The sequence below is a fragment of the Lissotriton helveticus genome, chromosome 3_1, assembly GCF_964261635.1.
Source record: "Lissotriton helveticus chromosome 3_1, aLisHel1.1, whole genome shotgun sequence".
Taxonomy (NCBI): domain Eukaryota; kingdom Metazoa; phylum Chordata; class Amphibia; order Caudata; family Salamandridae; genus Lissotriton; species Lissotriton helveticus.
The window spans coordinates 1,868,957,818-1,868,964,054 of record NC_136061.1 but is presented as its reverse complement, the minus strand read 5'-3'; the positions used below and the strand labels follow the sequence as shown (position 1 = coordinate 1,868,964,054).

General features: G+C 42.2%; 1 protein-coding gene across 1 annotated transcript in view; it reads left to right on the top strand.

Moving 5' to 3' along the window:
* Positions 1–278: 278 nt before the first annotated feature.
* The window catches only part of LOC144825191 (mucin-2-like), a 1,014,272-nt gene continuing 1,008,313 nt past the window's right edge, over positions 279–6,237 (top strand). Inside the window, exon 1 of the mRNA XM_078684042.1 lies at positions 279–316. The gene's annotated coding sequence lies outside the window, so the exon portion shown is untranslated. The remainder of the gene's footprint in view (positions 317–6,237) is intronic.

The following is a 6,237-nucleotide window of genomic DNA, read 5'->3' as shown; positions in this document are numbered from 1 at the left end:
ACTAACTTGTTTAAATTGTGTATATAAAAATAATCAATACGGTTCACTTCAGGTGTGCACCCGCACCACTCCTCATTGCATCCACACTAATAAAGCATTATAAATAAGAATTTAAAACACCTTACCTTATAGGCGGCGTCCACAGGTTTCCCTCCTTCTCCATCACGCCTTCTTCTGGAAAACTGCACATGTGCGTGCTCCCACACATGTGCATTCCCTGTAGAGAAATGCGCTTGCGCAGGTGCCCGTGCATGCGCACTTTTCAAGTAGAAGTCAAAATGGAGAAGGAGGAAAGCCTGGGGATGCCACTGATAAGGTAAGGTGTTTTAAATTCTTATTTATAATGTTTTAATAGTGATGGGGCGGAAGATGGGCGGGAGGCCAACTCCGCTCTGCCCCCAGTGTGCAGAGATTTGCCTGTTCCGCCTACATCACGGAACGCAGAGCAGGCAAAATTCTGCACACTCCGTGGGCGGAACCAAGTTGTCCGCCCACCCCTAAAAATGCTAGTGCTGGGGGGAACTCAATGAACTCAATGAGACTGCGTGATGGAATACTGATCATCTGTGATTCTTTTCAAGTTCTTTCGCCGCTAATTTCAGAAATTTTACTGTCTTACAAGACAATCGAACAGAGGAACCACCAAGACATTTTATGACTGCCGCTCTGCAAGTCCAACTTTGTTCTTCTCTCATAATTGGCCATAAAAGAATCTTCCTCATGTTGTGTAGAACTGGACAGCTGCATAGTAGGTGCAATAATGACTTTTCTCCATAGCCACAAACGCAGCAATCCATTGTCCACCAGGTCCGGTACCATTTTGGATTGAGATCTTTTTTCGGGCAGGACCCCAGTCTCAATATGGTCAGGTTCTGCTTATAATCGTCTGTGAAGTGGTCTTAAAAGTATGGTTGCAGCTTCAGCTGTTTATAAGATGGCATCACCATCCATGCAGACTTTCACAGGCCAATGAGGCTTTTTCTATTTGCAGCGATCGTTATTTAATTGCTTTATTGGTGATTTGTTTAAATGCAGAATATGGCACTAATGTGTCCCAGGCTTCCTCTAGCTTTAATGCTGAAAGAGCTTGTTTTAAAATTCGAAATATTGACTTGTTCTGCCCTGAATGCTTTTCGACCTCCTCCCAGCAGTGGTGGCCTAACGTGTTTTCTTCAACAGCCTTCATTCGGCAATAATATTTGGTCAATGCTCATTGTCTAGCCGGTATCTGGTTTTTTAGACCGTATTCCAGTTGTATCTGGCCTTAAGAAATGTGACGTGGGATTAGGAACAGTTTCTTGAGTAGTCTAGATTGGGCTATATTTAGAGTTGTCGAATCCTTAGTATTTAGCATTTCTGAGCCGTACGGGATAGATGGCAAGAATTTAGCTGCTATGACCTTTAATAAATGGTTTGTTGAACTGCCTTTAATAAGGCAAATAGTAGTTGTTTTGATTGCCCTAGGTCTTGATGTTGTTTATCCGCTTAACCGTGCGGCGGTTTGAAAGAGTGGGCAGGGCCGCGTCGGCCAACGGACTTGTGCAGCACTACTGAGGTAGTGCTCGCGATGGCTGTTGGCCGACGCGCGCATCGTAGGGTTTATAGCTAAGTTGGCGAGCTAAATGAACCCCCAAATATATATATATGTCCACCTGCCATAAGATGCTGGAATGTAGGCTCCAGACAAATTTAGGGTGTTTTTTATGGGTGCTGGAGAAGCATAGAACATTCGATTTTTTAAAGTTGATTATTAATTGCGCTTTTGAGGTGTATTGTGCTAGTTGAGAAATCAGCCGCTGCAAACCAAGAGGTGTTTGGGATAGCAGCACGGTGTCATGGATGTGTGAGTGCTTGTATGGATGTGTGAATGGATATGTAAGTGGTTGTGTGTGTGAGTGAGTGTGTAAGTGCTTGTATGGCTGAGTTTATGGCTATGTTGAGAGACTGTATGAGTGAATAAGGCGGTGTGTGAGTAGCTCTATGGGTGAGATTGTGGCTATGTGACTGGCTGCTTGGGTCATTGATTGGTTGCATGAGTTGTTATATGGGGGAGTGAATGGTTGTGTGAGCGGCTGTATGAGTTATTGAGTGTGTGTGTGTGAGTGACTCTATGGGGGAGTGAGTGGTTGAGTGAGTACTGGTATGGACCTGTGAGTGGTTGTGTGGGTATGTGAGTGGGCATATGTGAGGTTGTATGGGTGTGTGAGTGGGTGTGTGATTGGTTCTACAGATGTCCTCAGTGATGTAATTTGAAATGTCATAAGTGGTGTCATCAGTGATGTCACTGACCATGTCATGAGTGATGTAATATTTGACGTCATAAGCAGTGAATTGTCGGGGCGTAATTTCTATTTAGCTCAGGTAACTATAACTGCTGAATTTCACAGGTTGAGTATGAGTGAAATCTGAGCCTAACTATAACGTCCATGTAACCTTTGTTTTTTTTCAGTCCACACATACACACGCATGCATTGGGACTTAACAGCTACTGAGACTGGAATACTATCTGGTTTGCTGGGCAATAGGAAAGAGTCATTTTCACACTGAGATAGGAGGTGCAGGCACTCACAGCGAAGGGTACTCAGAAGGCCTGTACCATGTACCCAGGTATTGTGGAAGGTCTAAAAACCCAACTCCTTCTCATTGAACCCTATCAGAAGGAATACCCACAAACAGATGACAACTGACAGCATAGCGAGTCACTCAAAAGCACCAAGACACAATTAAAATGCCAAATGCTGTGCTATAGCTGTAAAAAAATCCAATTTAATAAAACATAACTAGCGTGTACCTAATGACTAAGATTCCAGTTGAGCATTTTTCAACATCCAGTTGCGAACCATGTCACTTTTTAAATGACTCAATACAATAGATATTCATTATTGCATTTCCATGAAATAAGTATCAGCTGTTTGGCAACTGACAGCTAACAAAATTGCTTTACAGCTCCTGCAACGTCTAAATTACAACAGATCTAAAAGTTCCCTTTGTTCTATTACTATTTCTTCTTTGAGTTTCGTGTCATGGTGTCCCATCTGCCACATTTTCCTTGCTGGTAGAACGCCCTATTGTAAATGATTGAACTTTAACAATGGCTGTTACACATGAAAGGACTCACAATCTTTCGGGAGAGTAAAGACAGCTGGTGTTAGCTCTCGGTCGGTAAGGGCAAAATGACCCTGTTTTGTTGGCAGGCTTCCTGCCAACTCTTTCTTCAGTCATAGGGATATTTGCCATCGGAGTAACTTCACGCCTATTGCTGCGGCTGTAGGCATAGCATGCAATATCATGAATCGTGCCAGTATCCCCCATCCTGCACCCACAGTGCATAGGCAGCTATGATGAGGTGGCCATGTGGGAGCGAAGCCTTCGCCAATATCAATCATGGGCTAACTATATTCCACTTTACTGGCCCCTGGGCACAGTATACATGCATATAGCTATAAATAATGAACCCTACAGGCTTGCATGGTATAAACCTTGGCTGCTCTTGGGCTCATCTTTCAATTTATTCCAAGTGACAATCGACCTTCTGCAGGTGACAACGGCAGCAACGGATGCTAATATTTACTACCCAAATGTTATTGAAGGATTCAGTTTAACTAATTGGCAATCAAATTGAGAAGTCCTCACAGCTGCTACTGCCAGCAAACCACAATGGGTTTTCAGTACTTATGAACTGGCAGGCAAGTAAGGCACAGGAGTGGTGGTGGAACCTGCTAACCCTGAGCCTGTGCTAGTCCTCCATCTCTGTCTGTGACTTAGGGAGTCCCAAGGCATTGCGATGCCTGCTGCTCATGCGCAGCAGACCCCGGGGAAGAATCCCTGTGGGGACAGTGTGGCAGCTCCATTTATCATTGTACCATTCTAATCCATAGGATTACTTTCGTGGGGTGCACAAATACACTTCCCCCCTAGCAAAAGGAGAATTTTAGGTGCTTTGCTCTCTTGCTAGTGTTGCTTACATGTTCCTGGCAAGTGAATTACTGTAGTGGCCCATATTAAGCAGTTTCCAAAAGTCCCCTCTCCAATTACATTAATTTACAATCAGTGCCTAATTTGTGAGAGAATAACTGCCGGTGCTCAGGGCTCTGCTCAGTAGACCACTGCCACACTTATCAAATGTCGAAACGCCAAATGGCAATTACGCTTGATTACACCTAACACATCGCTAATCCACTATCAGAGACTCCCTACACTTTTATCTCACTCATGCTCTCTCCCTTTGTGACGGCTTTTCCATCTTTCTCTTCCTATTTCTTTTCCCTTTGTGTGTTTTCCCTCTCTTGTTCTCCATCAATGTCTGGTCAAGAAAATTAACAACCGGTCCCCTAAATGTGCACTGGTAACCCGCACCGGCAACCACCGCCTCAAATTAAGGACTGTATACAGCAGTGTAAGGGGTGTTATTTGTGCGCATATGTATATCTGCTTAATGGTCTGGCTGCCCTGATGTGGTGTCAACTGTCTGTGGGTTCGGATACCTATACTTTACTGATGCCAGACACTCCCTGCGTTCTTCTGCCATGGCCTGACTGTCCTTATAATTGAGGGTAAAACAGCAATCAGGCTGAAGCTTAGTGAGGCCAGGCTCTGGGTGGAAACGCTACCTGATCTCCGGTATTTTTTGGGCCTCAAAGTCAAATATTAGATTGTGTATCCGCTCATTTAATAAAATTGCAGGTTTTGTGTTTGCTCCCACTCAGGTGCCAGTGCCCCTCGCATCAATAATATTTTTTTAATGAAGTCAGATTATCATTGCTTAGTTTCAGTTCATAATCTTTATTTCGATACAACAGTATCATAGAAGATGCATTAAAATTTTACACACATACAATATTACAACTACCATAGATAGATATAAATCAACAAATAATGGAAATGGATTGGGGGCGTCAATCATTATGCTAAAAACCATATAAATAATTTAAAAAGGCATTTATAAAAATAAATTCATTCTATTTACAATTGCATTTCCGGTGAGCTAATATACAACTTATTCCACAGCGCATGTATCATTTGATATGCATATATTTATCCTTTACAGTTTCAGATTGTTGTGTTAGCTCCCAAATGCATTATACATAACTTTAGCGATTCCCTAAGCATTCCTAAAGCTTCTCGCCAGCTTTTACCCTGAGGAAGCTTACGGCCAGCAGAAACCGGCTAATACCAAAAATAATAACCTGGCAAGTGTCAGTGTTTAAAACCCTTTCAGCTTCTCTATACGATCTCACACCCATATTTATACAACAAGGTTTAATCCATCTCTTTCTTGGGATCGAATAGGCCGGACAAAAAAATAGAACATGTGTGATATCTACCTTCACTCTTCCTGAGCAAAACATGCATGTGTTGTTACTAGAATTTGCCCACCTTGTTGTACTTGATTTTAACATCAGTACACCATATCTGTACTTCAAGTATAATGTTTTTGCCAACGGTGGGTTTACTTCATCCAAGAAAGATACAACGCAAGCACTATCATTAAACATAAGAAACTCACTAGTCAAGGATCCTTTTTCTCTATCATTTAATCTATTTTGATCTATGAAACCCCAGAAAGAAGCCTTTAATATCTTTCTTGAACTTGCGGTTAATGTCAGTGGACTTCTCCAAAAATGTGCTAAGCCAATCTTCTTAAACCAAATACTAACATGTTTAAACCATGTAATGCAATTATTTTCATCCAAATCCTTGCTCTCTGTTAATGCCGCCCTATAATCCAGCAGCTCAGGTGTTGTCCAGAGCCTAACCCACAACATCAGTGGTCTAATAATTACATGGTGGTCCGTACGCTTCATATTAAGATCGAGCATTAACGGAATAAGCGGTGTACGTACTGGGATTTTTAGCAAAGCTCTTAAGAATTTATTCTCATTAACCTCAAACGCCTTTTTGCTCGACGGGCCCCACAATTCAGCACCATATAGTGCTGCCGATTGTGCTTTAAATCGGAATAACTCGAGTGCTGGAGATACAGCTTTGTTGAGACTATTCCGGTGTCTTTTCAGGGTCGGTAGTGTATTTTGTCTTAATAACAACTTGCTTTTATCAATTTGGATTTTCCATGTTTTAGAATCTAATGAATCTCCCAGATAGTTAAAATTTTCAACATGTTCCAGTTTTTGTCCGTTTAAAACCAAGTTTTCTCTAAAGCACTTGTGCGGATTTATTGCCATGTACTTTGTCTTATTGGTATTTATCTCTAAACCTTTTTTGCTGCAATAGGCTTGG